The sequence below is a fragment of the Rhipicephalus microplus genome, chromosome 5 (assembly GCF_043290135.1).
Source record: "Rhipicephalus microplus isolate Deutch F79 chromosome 5, USDA_Rmic, whole genome shotgun sequence".
Classification (NCBI taxonomy): Eukaryota; Metazoa; Arthropoda; class Arachnida; order Ixodida; family Ixodidae; genus Rhipicephalus; species Rhipicephalus microplus.
Window position 1 is genome coordinate 210,770,683 of NC_134704.1, and position 12,654 is coordinate 210,783,336.

The 12,654-nt window shown below is 44.8% G+C and overlaps 1 protein-coding gene across 1 annotated transcript in view; it reads right to left on the reverse strand.

Moving 5' to 3' along the window:
* Window positions 1–12,654, reverse strand: part of nompB (intraflagellar transport protein 88-like protein nompB) — a 1,761,410-nt gene that overhangs the window by 494,249 nt on the left and 1,254,507 nt on the right. The gene's annotated exons all lie outside the window — the stretch shown is intronic.

Consider the following 12,654-nt stretch of genomic DNA (forward strand, 5'->3'; position numbering starts at 1 on the left):
GAAAAAAGAACAGACCCTGGCACTCACTTAATCTCTTGGTTTCCCGCCCATAAGGGTGCGGAAGTTCATCAGCACGTACCTAACATCAACGAGCTTGCCCATGACCGTGCGCGAGATCTAACGCGCCGCGGCGGCATGGAGGCCTTATGGGGTCAGGATGAAATCCAGCATAACGATCCACTCCTTACATTTAATGAAATCACATCTAACTATCGGCTAAGTAGAAAGGCCTATCCTCTTCCTCACCGGAAGTTAGATAGGTCTCAGTCAATTACACTTAGAATGCTCCAGTTGGGCTCGTTCCCCTCGCGGGGCCTTCTCAGTCGTATCTCCACAGACGTTGACTCAAGTTGACCGGAATGTAATGAAATTTATTGTTCCTAAGCGCACATGCTTAGGCGATGCCCCACGTTACCTAACAGCCCTCTATCCAGTGAAGCCGACTGGGAAGAGGCACTCCGGAGCCCATCGCTCCAGGCACAAATCCAGGCAATACAGAGAGCCCAAGAAAGTGCGGAGCATCGTAGTGTCCCAGCCCCGACTTGGACGCGGCCAGCGGCTTCCCCACGTCCCCGATAGGGGTTTCCGCGAAAGCTCTTCAGGATTACATAACGTTCATTGTCTGCCTGTCTGGCGGATCCCACGTACATTCGGAATCGATGGTACGCGAAGCACGAATAAGAAATGTTGATATGCAACTTTGATTTCAGCACAACGTTACGAGGTGGAGGTAAATGATGCCATACATGACTTCAGTGTCATCATTAACCCGTTTGGGTGTGTCGTTTACCTTCGTCATCTATTCACGTCACGTGATACGACATTTATTATATGTGGAGCCAGCAAAACGCCCGCGAGCACGCTAAGAGCGTGGTATGTTGTCATGTTCTTACGTGACACGCACGCCAGGATTATCTTTTTTACACCAGTCATATATTTCGTCATCCATTGACGTCACGTTACACCAAATTTTGTATATGTGGAGCTAGGGAAACGGCCGTGAGCACATCATGAAGGGCCCGATATACTCCATTGTAGCATTGACGCGTGCGCACACCGGGGCGCTGCGTTAGCAAAACGCAAGCACTCTATACGCTAGGCGCGACCAGCGTCTCTCGGCGTGGCCCGACGGTAACTGGCACGAAATGCAACATGCTGCATTTCGCGCCGATGCGTTACCCAGACAGCGCTGCGTCTTCCTCTTTTCGTGTTGGAGGAACGCCGGACGCGCTAAAACGCGCATGCGTCAAAGCAACGTAGCGCGGCGCGCACCTGCGAGTATATGGCAGGACCGGCGCCTGTCGTGGCGACGCCACCGTTACGCGTCTAAATGAATGCCGGCGAGCACGCGCACCATCTCACGTCGAAATGTATTGACGCCTTGATTGCGGCATTTAGTCATATGCTCACATGACACGCCTTTCATGGTTATCATGTTTACACCAGTCACCTACAATCATCATAGATTGGTGTCACGTAATACCAAATTTGGCATATGTGAATCTAGCGAAACGGCCACTAGCGCATCATGAGCGTGGCATGTAATCATGTTGTTCAATGACACGTATGTAATTATTATCATGTTTGCACCAGTCACGTACCCTCGTCATCGATTTGCGTACTTTAATACCAAATTTCTATATGTGACTCTAGCGAAACGGCTGCGAGCGCATCATGAGCGTGGCATGTAGTCATGTTACATGACACGCATATCATGATTTTCATGCTAGGGTCTGTCGCTTGTGTTCGCCATGCAATCATGCCATACCATACCAGTTTCGCAACGTGCCATGGTAATGAAACCACCGCAAGAGCTTCAGGACCGTGAATTGTCATGACATTGATAACATACGTTTCGTAATTTTCATGTTATGACTAGTCAAATATGTTCTTCATACAGTCATGTTATGTCATACCAAGTTTTGTATCGATACAAATATTGAAACGGCCAGGAGAGCTAAAAGTCAGAAGCGGCTAGATAGATAGATAGATAGATAGATAGATAGATAGATAGATAGATAGATAGATAGATAGATAGATAGATAGATAGATAGATAGATAGATAGATAGATATAAAAACCGACTGGGGCGTATTATGAGCCCTTGATAGTTTAAACTCGCAATCACTAACGATATGCATCGATCGTGTAGGCAAGACCTTTGGCAGCCTCGAATCGAACGAACGGTGACGTACGGCTGTACCTGCAATGGCGTAATAAGCCGACCGGATTAAAACTTGGCGCGTTTAACAGCCGCGACGAATACGCTGCGGGATCTACGGAAAAAAGCGAGCCCTGGTGCTAGCGACGCTGCGGCAAACAAATGCGTCTTGTGTGCAGTCTGTCGATGCAATTCACCCGAGACTGTTTACTTACAGTTTCAGTAGTTTGTAAACAACCCAAAAGCAATCTCATTCAGAAAACACACCACACTCACAGCTGCTTTCAATACCGGTGCTACCGGCGAGTCCACGGCGCGCTTGGCTGCTGGCGCGGCACTCCCCCTCCCCCTCAAGAAGAACAGCAAAAATGGTCACTCAACGCAAAAATGACGTTTTTGGAAGCCGCTGCCAATGAGCGCCGTAGCAGACAACATGGGCGTCTCCCCTGTCTCGCCCGTTCTCCAGCATACGTTGTTCAAACACACACCCCGGATTCTTATTTTGAAATGCTGGCACCGCATAGCACGCAAGAGACAAAAGAAAGAGAGTGAGGATTTTTCAGCACCTCCACCCCGAGTGCTCACGTGCTATTGGTTCCTCGCTTGACGTGGCGTGACAGGGCGAGCGCGCCGTTTGCAAACGGGCGAACGCAAACATGAAGGAATGCACGACACTCTAGCGGCTGTTCAATTGTATGGAAACACCCTGCCTCTGGGTATGCGAACGTTGGTGTGCGGCTGTTCACCTTTGGAGGGGGGAGTCCATAGTCGGCACTTTATGCTGACATAATAGGCAGGCACTCGGGTAGACAGGTAAGGGAGTGATGGACCTTCACTCCCTTCCACCTGTACGCTAAAGGAAAACTGCGCACGCCACGCTCTCTACATTTTCTTTCTGCGTCCTCCTTCCCTATCTCCCTCAGGCAGCTAAGCTAAACTATGCTTCGCCAACGGTTAATTGAACATATTCGCGCGTCTTTTTTAGCCGTTCGCTAAGGTTAAGTGGCTCTTCTCCTTTTCTCGATTCAGAACCTTTTTTTTTCTTTTCAGCGGTCTTTCTTTTTAATCCGACCACTTTCTACTCTCTTTGTCTTATTTATCCCCACTTCCCCTCGAGCTTTTTTTTGTTAGGGTGTCCTCACTGAAACAGCTATCATGCGTGTTCCCCTCATTTCATTACCTTATCCCTCGAACATTCTTGTTTTTTCTTCTTCGATGAATAAAAAATGACTCATCCGCAAGGGTTGTCAAAAAGAGTGCCTCTTCAATGTACCACCTCATCATCTGTGCCACGAGCACAGTGGATCCACCCGTGCGATTTAAAGTTTGATCGTATCACCTAAGCTTCGAGCTTGTTTCGATCAGCAACGTGCTTCCAACTGACATGGCGAACTTCAGGTGCGTTTTGTTGGAGAGGGTCTATTTGCACCTCAGCAGCTCAGGATCACGTGACCCAAGGTGAACTTCACATGTGACGTCATTGGAAAAGCGCTCGGCGTCCACTGGCTACGCCTTGTCAAGTGACTGTAAAGTTAATTGACAAAAAGAAACTGTGTTTGGAGACTACCTCATGGGAGAGACGAAAGCAGGCAAGGAAGGCGCGTTTTGTTGCCATTTATACGCTTCCACCGTGCGTTCCCTGTCGGATCAAATAGCCCGGCAAAGGAAGCCTGCGTAATCCGAGCCCCTCCTCTGTGGCACTAATGGACGTGTCGTGTATCATTTTGTAGGTATGAGAGTAATGAGTCTTGTCGAGGGGAGTGCCAAGTGTGCGGTGTATTGGGAGTCTACATGAACGGCCGGTCATATAGGCGCCCTGTTGTGTGGCGGCAAACATTTTTACTAACATGTTTGCCAGCATTTGCTAATATGGCTGTTAGCGCCATTCACTTTACATCAAAGGAATGTACTGAAGTGTAAAGTTGTACAGTCCGGAGCCTTCTTGAAGGCCATTCGGTTGCCTCACAGCATTACACAGTAGACGTTTCTAACTTTTGAAGTAACCAGTGAGCATTCTACAGCTACAGGAGCCATGAAACTTCTCTAGAATGCCATAACCTACATAAACAAGTTAACACTACAAAAACACTGCATAAACCATTTAAGCTTTCAGTTGACAAACTACGAATTAGCTCCGTGAGATACGTCTATGATGGTATCGCTGGCTCTGTCGTCGAGCTAAAAAGATAGCTACGCGAAAACACGTGTGCCGATCTTCTAAAAACAAAACCAGATCGCAGCTTACAGTGATTATTAGTGTTATTTGCAAACACGCGAAGCCTCATGTCAAAAGTTGATCTCTTTCAAGCTATCTTGATGATGCTAACTCAGACGTTATTGCCCTCACAGGGACTTGGCTGTCTCCCACAGTATATGACTCCTAAATCAGTGCTCTTACTAGTATCTATAATACATACAGGTACGATCGCACTTGCAAGAGGGGAGGTGGTGTTTTATTGGGCGTCAAAAAAGTATTCGATCATTCCTTGTGAACACAAACTCCGATATCGAAATTGTCTCGATTGCCTGCAAGATATTATCAATTAGTATACTCGTCAGCTGTTGTTACCGTCCACCTGATTCAAACAGCTCTTTTAACGATCATTTGCGCATTAGTCTAGAGAAAGCATCTGAGGTCTTCTCCTCACACATTACTTATTTATTATATAGCGTATCAACTGAATTATATTTATATATAGATAATTATATATAATGATTATTTATCTATATTCTATAATTATGTATATTATTATAAATATACAATTATATATATATAACGTTATATATATAACGCATCAACTGAATTCATTCATTTGACCCTGGACTACAACCTCTCCCAAACTGTATCCCAGCCAACCCGTGGTTGAAACATACTGGACCTGATTCTTACAAGACATCTTGAAACTTTAGTACACATAGAACATGTATATGGTTTCAGCGATCATAGTTTGCTTCAAGTCATATTAAATATACCTTCTCCCGTTACTGATATCTTATCGAAACTCCTTTTTAATTACAATAAATGTAATTACGTCGCAATAAGTAGTGGACCAGATAGCTTTTGGGAGCATGAAATGCTGCCATCTTTTCACAGTAGGTCAGTTGAAGGAAATTGAGTGATGTTTAAGAAAAAAATGTCCACATTAATAGATATATACATTCCTCACATTAAGATCAGTAACTGCACATCTAATCCTTATTTTACTAAAACACTTAGCCGTATGAAAAATAGAAAGAAGCAAATTTGTAAGCACGCCAAACGCGTAAAAACGCCTTCAGCATGGACTGATTACAAGGCCTACCTTAAATCATACTGCTCCACCGTGCTCGCAGCAAAGGATAAATACTTTTCAAATGGTCTGCTACAATTACTCAAGAACAATCCAACAAAGTTTTAGAAAATATTGAGCCCCAATCAAGGAAGTTCACATATCGTCTTGCACATTGACAACGCAGTTGCCCTTTTTGAAAGTGAGTGTACTGCAGCTTTCAATTCTTTTTTCACGTCCGTATTCACAAGTGAGAATAGCTCAGTGGTACCACTTGCACACGATTTCAATTATAATTACATGGCATCAATAGACATTACGATCGAGGGCAATGCTTCACAAATAAAAAATTTTAAATTATCTTCATCGTGTGGGATTGATGGAATGAATTCTAAGATATTAAAAACACCATATCTATATTAAGCATCATCCTGCTTCACATCTTCAGGCAGTCTTTATCGTCCGGTGTCCTTCCTTCTGAATGAAAAATAACAAAGGTAGTGCCTATCTACAAAAATGAAAGTAAAAATTCATGTGAAAGTTACAGGCCCATCTCACTTACCTGAATTTGCTGCAAATTGCTGGAACACGTCATTGCTTCGCGTGTTTACAAACATCTCGAGTCGAACAACTTTTTTTTCTGGAATCAACAAGGTTTCAGAAAGGGACTTTCTTGCGAGACACAATTACTCGAATTTACAACAGATATCCACCTTAACATGAATAACTTCTTACAAACAGACTGCTTATTCCTTGACTTTTCGAAAGCGTTTGATCACGTTGTACATTGCCGCCTCATATCAAAACTTTCAGCTCTAAAATTGGACTCCTCTACATTGTCGTGGCTACATAACTTTCTATCTAATCGAGAGCAATTAACTTCTGTTATTGAAGTCGATTCCGCTAAATCTATCGTTGCTTCTGGTGTGCCGCAGAGTAGCGTCCTTGGACCTCTGTTCTTTTTAATCTATATAAACTATCTGCCCAACAGCATCACCTTTCGCATACGAATATTTGCCTATGACCGCATAATTTACCACCCAATAACCAACATTGATGATCATATCACGCTTCAACAAGACCTCTAAATAGTAAACCAGTGGTGTAACACATCACTCTGATTACTTATCACTACCCTGCTTGAATCATCAAGTCTATACGTCACGAAGATTGCACAACAGCCTAAGTTACGCCCGCCTATATGGTGCGACGCAATCATTCAATTTTTCCACACTACCACGCGCTATTCGTCTCTGGAACAGCTTACCAGACAACATTGTTTCACTTAGAGACCATGACGCTTTTGCTCTTCAATTGAACAAACATTTTGCCACACACTCGGCTTAGTATCCTTGATTATGTAATAGTAAAACTTCTTTTGTGATAAGCTAATGTAAGGGCGCTTTTCAAACTGATGGCGTCTGTCTCTTCATACACTGTAATACATTTCCTAGTTTTTTTTACAATGACGTAATTGTATGGTAGCTGTTATAAAGTTTATTGTGCCAGTACTTCGTATTATATTACTCCTACGCAATACTTACTATGTCGTGCGTAAATAATTTTTGCACATATCTGTTAATCAGCGTAAATAATTTTTTGCAGTTATCTGTTAATCTCTTTTCTACTTGTTATTTTATTCTACTGCCCTGTAATTATACACTGTGGGCATCTTCCTTTAAAATGTATTGAATGGTGCTGTATACCCCCCTCACCGTATACCTCTTACGGGGCCTGTGAGGTATTCTCAAATAAATAAATAAATAAATAAATAATCGCACGCTCCTGGAGCTAAGTTGTTGACATGCACACACTTAAGCATATAAACTCGGTGGCATTGCAAATGCGAGAATTTCGGCTCTTTCCAAATGGTGCCGATCAGAATACGTAGACAGTACAGTCCGGAGCTCGCCTTTTTGGTGTTTTAGACAAATGTACTGACCAGGGACCGGTACTGTACTACGTACGTTACACGTGGCAACACACGTCTTGCCAGTGAGATGAGCACGCGCTCTAGTCCACCGCCTGGGTGATCCGAAGGTTGCGGTAAGGAATCCATGGCGGTAGCATTTTCGATGGAGGCAAATATGTTTGAGACCCGTGGGCTTAACTTCAGATGCATAGTAAAGAACCCCAGGTGGTGGAAATTACCGCAGTTTTCCACTATGGTGTGCCTCATAATCCGATCTGCTTTTGAGATTTTAAACTCTGACAAATATTTTTACTCTTCGGCCGAGGTGTGACGTGGGCGCAGAAGAAAACTGGGTACTGCGGCACAATTGGGCAAGCTATGAATGAAGCCAATAAGTTAACAAACTACGCAGCGTGGATGACAACTACAAGTATGTAGGATATCTTAAAATAGTGCAAACGAACCATAACGTTTATTTGTAGCCTATGATCCATGGCACGCACCTACTCTGGGGTATTGGCAAACATATAGTATCCATCATCATCATCATCATCAGCCTGACTACGTTCACTACAGGACAAAGGCATCTCCCATGTTCCGCCAGTTAACCCGGTCCTGTGCTTGCTGCTGCCAATTTATACCCGCAAACTTCTTAATCTCATCTGCCCACCTAACCTTCTGTCTCCCCCTAAGCCGCTTCCCTTCTCTGGAAATCCAGTTAGTTACCCTTAATGACCAGCGGTCATCCTATCTACGCGCTACATGCCCGGCCCAAGTCCATTTCCTCTTCTTTATTTCAACTATGATATCCTTAACCCCCGTTTGTCCCCTAATCCACTCTGCTCTCTTCTTGTCTCTTAAGGTTACACCTAGCATTTTTCTTTCCATTGCTCGCTGCGTCGTCCTCAATTTAAGCTAAACCCTCTTTGTAAGTCTCCAGGTTTCAGTGCTTGCCGAATGTGCTCCACCCCATTCTTATTCTTCTAGTTACTTCAATCTCGTGGTTCGGCTCTGCGGTTATTACCTGCCCTAAATAGACGTAGTCTTTTACAACTTCAAGCGCACCATTACCTATCTCGAAGCGCTGCTCCTTTCCGAGGTTGTTGTATATTACTTTCGTTTTCTGAAGATTAATTTTAAGACCCACCTTTCTGCTCTCCTTGTCTAACTCCTTAATCGTGAGTTGCAATTCGTCCCCTGAGTTACTCAGCAATGCAATGTCATCGGCGAAGCGCAGGTTACTAAGGTATTCTCAATTAACTTTTATCCCTAACTGTTCCCAATCTAGGCTTCTGAAAACTTGCTGTAAGCACGCAGTATATAGCATTGGGGAGATTGTGTCCCCCTGCCTTACACCCTTCTTGATTGGTATTCTGTTGCTTTCTTTATGAAGCACTATGGTAGCAGTTGATCCCCTGTAGATTTCTTCCAGAATGTTTGTATATACTTTTTCTACGCCCTGATTCCGCAGTGTCTGCGTAACGGCTGATATTTCTACTGAATCAAATGCCTTCTTGTAATCTATGAAGGCTATGGGCAATTTTCTATTACCTTATTGATAGTATGGATGTGGTCAATTGTTGAGTAGCCTGTTCGAAATCCTGCTTGTTCCTTTGGTTGATTTAATTCTAATGTTTTCTTTACTCTGTTAGCATTTACCTTTGTAAATAGCTGGTATACTAGAGAGAGCGAGCTGATCGGCCTGTAATTCTTCAAGTCCTTGTCATTTCCTTTTTTATGTATTAAGAAGATGTTAGCGTTCTTACAAGACTCTGGTACTCTTCCCGTCAGGAGACACTACGTGAACAGGGTGGCTAGTTTTTCTAACACAATCTGTCCTCCATCTTTCAGCAGATCTGATGTTACCTGATCCTCACCAGCAGCTTTGCCTCTTTGCATGCTCTCCAAAGCTTTTATGACTTCTTCTATCATTACTGGTGGGGTGTCATCTGGGTTATTGCTAGTTCTTATAGTATTAGGATCGTGGTTGTTTCGGCTACTGTACAGATCTCTGTAAAACTGCTCCGCTATTTTAACTCTCCTATCCAATTTGGTAGTTATTTTGCCTTCTTTGTCCCTTAGTTCATACTTCCGACTTCTGCCTATCCCAAGTTTCGTCTTCACTGCTTGGACGCTTCCTCCGTTTTTCAGAGCGTGTTCCATTCTCTACATGTTATACCTTCTGACATCGCATCTCTAACGTGTATTAATCAACTTCGAAAGCTCTGCCAATTCTATTTTGTCTGTTGTTCTTGACACTTTCGTGACTTGACGCTTCTTAAATAGGTTCTTCGTTTCCTGGGAAAGCTTGCCAGTGTTCTGTCTAACTACCCTGCCTCCAAATCCACTGCACACTCCGTAATGATACTCGTCAGATTATTATTCATTGTATCTACGCTAAGGTTGATTTCCTCATTAAGAGCCGAGTACCTGTTCTGCAGCCACACTCTGAATTCCTTACTTTCCCTCTCAGGGCTAGCTTATTGATTGGCTTCTTGCGTATCAGTTTCTGTCGTTCCTTCTTCAAGTCTAGGCGCATTCGAGACCGTACCATTCTATGGTCACTGCATTGTACCTTGCCAACCACTTCTACATTCTGCACAATTCCTGGGTGTGCACTCATTAAAATGTCTATTTCGTTCTTATTTTCGCCATTAGGGCTCCTTCATGTCCACTTGCAATTTTCTCATTTTCGGTAGCAGGTATTCAAAATCCGTAAATTATTGCGTTCTGCGAATTCTACTAGTAGCTCTCCTCTCGCGTTTCTAGTACCGATGCCCTGATCTCCTACTGCTTGGTCTCCAGCCTGCTCCTACCCTACCTTTGCATTAAAGTCGCCCATCACTAAAGTATACTGTGTTTTTACGTTACTGATTGCCGATTCCACGTCTTCATAGAAGCTTTCAACTGAAGCGTCATCATGGCTGGATGTAGGCGCGTAAACCTGTACTACCTTCATCTTGTATCTTTTATTCAGTTTAATTACAATACCTACCACCCTTTCATTATTGCTATAGTATTCCTCTATGTTGGCAGCTATGTTATTGTGAATTAGGAACCGCACTCTTAGTTCTCTTCTGTCTCCCAAGCTCCGATAGCAAAAGACGTGCCCATTCTGCAGCACCGTATAGGCCTCATCTGTCCTCCTAATCTCACTGAGCCCTATTATATTCCATTTAACACCCTCTAGCTCCTCGAATAGCACAGCTAGATTTCCCTCACTAGATAATGTTCTAGCGTTAAACATTGCCAAGTTCAGGTTCCAACGGCGGCCTGTCCGGATCCAGAGATTATTAGCACCCGCTGCTGCGTTGCAGATCTGACCACCACCGTGGTCAGTTGCTTCGCAGCTGCTGGGAACCGAGGGCCGTGAGTTACTTGACGTATGCATGTGGGAGGTAGTGGCCAGATACTGCACCAGGGTCGCCAATCCTTCTCTGGTGAGGGAGTGCGTTTCCGGCGGTGGTTACCGGTGAGGCTGCACCCCAGGCCTCTTAATGCAGTTCCATCAACACGCGGAATTTTTGCTTAATCCGGTTGGGAAGTGCGCGGCACCAGGTTTTGAACCACGGACCTCTTGCATGCGAGGCGGATGCTCTAACCACTACGCCATCGCCGCAGCCACACGCGATTACGATCGCATAAATTAGCGCGCCGGGCTTCTGTGGCTGCATCTGTTGCTTGGACTCTTCAATCGTTAGGGGAGAAACGCACACGGCTTCCGAGATTCTTAATACTGGCCGTGTTTATTGTGCAAGGGTGCTTTGCTGACAATCGAAACTATCCAGCCGGAAATTTTTTGGCGCCAATAATGTTCCTTTCGCTGTAGCGCTTGTGCTCGTGCTTCCAATCTGGCTTCCCACGCAGCACTTTCGCGAAGCATTTCACCAATTCGAACTAGAACTAGCCGTCACACACCGATTCAGTCTGGCCACTCTGGCTATCTTGAATGTTTACCAGCGCCACCTCCGGAGTACCGGAGGCACCGTCACGCCGTTTTTTTACGCAGCCCACATGGTGTTTCGCTAGCCTAGTGTGTGGTTGTGTGATCTTGTGAAGTGTGCTCTGCAACGCTAAGCCTAGGTGCTTCCACTCTCGTGAGAAAACTCATTTGTTCACATCGTGAAGATTTCGCTTGCCTGCGATGGCCCCTACTCCGTCTTCCTCGTCCTCGCCAATGGCATCGAAGCGCGGAAAACAGTACCGTCGGTTAACGATGGAGAAGAAAGCTGCCATTATTAAGTTAGTGAAGCGTGGCCAATCACAGGCTGACGTGAGCTAGGAGTTCGGCATTTCCAAGCAAACAGTTTACGATTTCCTGAGGAACAAAGACAAGATCTTGAAAGCAGCCGAAAAACCGTCTGGTGCCCAAAAGGTGAATGCAAGCCAAGGTGTTCATTCAAAGCTTGAGGACGTTCTCGTCGTGTGGCTTAATTCAATGATTGCCAAGCGGTTGCCAGTCTTTAGCTGCATCTTGAAACACAAAGCGGAAACTCTCGCGCTTCGAATGGACATCACGGATTTTAATTAAGGGGGCGGACGGGCCTATGGAACCGAAAAATCGCAAAAAAACTTTTTCAATGGCATTTTCGAATTCTGCGAGCATTTTTACACCTGCCTGCCAATTTTCAGACTCCAGAAAGCGATAATTTACATGTTATATCATTTATTTACTTTCAGGGCCCGAGGGCATTACAAAGATATCAATACAAAGATGACTCGCGAGCTCGATCTGCACAGAATTTGACAAAAAAAGACCACTTTTTTCGCGACGCAGAACTACCGTTTGCCAAAAAAGGCATAGCCACGATATTTGGTCTTGTTTAAAAGCGCGTTTCTCTATCTTTCGATTCCCGCTCAAACAAACTTGCTGCGCTCAATGGTCGCCGAAAAAAAAGCTACCGAAAAAAAGCAATGTATGCGACGCTATTGGTTGTTGAGTGCACGTGACCATGAGGTGGCTACTTCATTGGTTGATTGGGCTCGAATGGTCTGCTCGGCGCGTCAACAACGCGGGAACAGCGTGTTGTGCCGCCATACCGCCTGTGCTTTGAGAGCGTGCACGCGATCGAAGTTGTTGCAATGCCGGGATCATCGCAAAAGTTTCACATCCGTCATCAGTATGGTAAAAAAAAGAAGAAAGGCTCAGGCGAACAACTTCAAGGCGCATCTTTTGGCGAGTAGCGTCAATGAAGAACGTGTTGGGTCACCCGCCGATGCCGTCGACGCAAGCTTGATGGCCTCGCCAGCCTGCGATGTTCCCAAATCTGAGGCATCGCCGGCACATCCATCATTGGAACTTGCAGATGAACA